Genomic DNA, 2,180 nt, shown 5'->3' on the forward strand with positions numbered 1-2,180 from the left:
ATTTGTGGTCCAAGAAAGTTTATACACCCTTGCTACTCAAGAGTGTGGGAACTGACTGAAGAATGAAAGTTGTCATATCAATATATATATATATATATATATATATATATATATATATATATGAACAAAAGTGTATAGTTATAGATATGACCAAGGACATGAAAGAGGTTTTGTAAAACATTTAAGAGTTTTGAATAATAAATAATAATGAATTGATGTCATTGTATAAACATTTCAAAAGTAATTCATTTGATAACAAAACATGTTAAGACAGGAAACCATTTCATGTATCATATTTTGAAGCATGTGAAATCAGTTGGATGAAAACACAGTTATGAATCACATATGATTGACTCTATAGCATTTTGTTTTCTACTTGTATTCCCCCCCCCATTAAAGCATTTAAAATCATTTAAAACATTGATTAAGGGGCATGAACTCACCTGTAGATGGTGGTTTGGATGAACTGAACGATGTAGGATTGCTAAGTGTCAAGTGAAGACTTGTACACACTCAAAGATCCTAGTTAACATATAATCACACATATATGTATCCAATTAGACTTTAAACTACTAATTGACAATGTTAAGACATCCTAGAACATGCTAAACACCTTATATAAGTGTTATAAGCTCTAAGGATTGCATCTAAGTTGTTGTAGGACAAAGCTATTGGGTTTAGGGTTCCAAAGAACCCCTTTCTTGAGTTTACTCCCCCAAGACCATAACACAATGAGTTTACGGTCGTAAACTCTTGAGTTTACAGCCGTAATCTCATAAGCTTTTGGTCATTTGATGTTTTGAAGCCTTACATGTCCCTTAGAAGTATTTCTACTTGTTGGTTTAGTCATTGGAAGAGATTAGGGCACCCTTTACCTCCTTTGAGGAGTTCACGGCCCTAAGACCAACTCCCTTAGGGATTGCGGCCGTAATCTCTCATGGACATGGTATTTTTGTGCTTTCAAGTCCTATACACATTAAGGTATGAGTCTAGGCTAGTTTTACAAGGAAGGGAAGGGACTAGGGCACACTTTTGGCCCTTAAAGAAGGGTTTACGGTCCAAGGTGTTCTTGGGCTGTAAACTCTTTGATCTTGATGTTTCCTTGTGATTTCTTGAGGCTAAGACACATAACAAGCCCTATAACACTCTTAGATAGAAGGACTTACGATTTGGAATGGAAAGCTGAAGATCCTTGAGAGAGAATTGGGTTTTTCTCTAGTTGGAAATGGAACAAATGAATAAATATGGCTAAGGACCATATATATACCCCTTGGGTTTTGGACCGCAAACTCCATGTTTGGGTCATATATTTCCAATTTCTTGGAGTATGAAATGTTATTGTTGCACAATAAACCCTGGGACATCCCCTCTCCTGGCATCTCCTAAAGTGTTAATCACAGAATATTCAAACTTATCCCAAATAGTCTGAAAATTAACAGTAACTGTTCTGACTTCTATTGACTTGGTATGTAGTACAGAATGGAAATTTTGGGTTGTCACATCATCCCCCCGTTAGAAGGAATTTCGTCCCGATATTAGAATTTAAGCAAATAAGTAGTTACAAATAACTAAGCAAAAAGATGAGGATATTTCAGTTTCATCTGATCCTCTCGCTCCCAAGTGAATTCCGGTCCTCGCTTGGCGTTCCAGCGAACCTTCACTATCAGGATACGGATTTGCTTTGTTCGCTTGATATTCTCGGTCCATGATCTCTACTGGTTCTTCCATGAAGTTGAGACTTACGTTGATCTCGATCTCGTCGAGTGGGATTACAAGAGTCTCGTCAGACAGACACTTTTTCAAGTTCGAGACGTGGAAGGTAGAATGTACGTTACTGAGTTCGCGCGGTAGATTGAGTTTGTAAGCTACGGGCCGATTCGGGCAAGAATCTTGAAAGGACCTATTTATCTTGGATTGAGCTTATCAAGCCCTTCCAGGGTGAGACCTTCAGTAGAACCCGGTCGCCCACCTGGAATTCCAACGGTTTCCTTCGCTTGTCAGCGTAGCTTTTCTGTCGGTCTCTAGAGGCTTTCAATCATTCTCGAATTTGAATGATCTTCTCTGTCGTTTCCCAAATGATCTTCGGACCCATGAGAGTACTTTTGGGAAATCGTCCGTTAGCTAACTGGGTATCACCCACCTCAGCCCAGCACATAGGGGATCTGCACTCTCGGCCATAG

The sequence above is a fragment of the Lactuca serriola genome, chromosome 4 (genome assembly GCF_051521515.1).
Source record: "Lactuca serriola cultivar US96UC23 chromosome 4, Lser_US96UC23_V15, whole genome shotgun sequence".
NCBI lineage: Eukaryota > Viridiplantae > Streptophyta > Magnoliopsida > Asterales > Asteraceae > Lactuca > Lactuca serriola.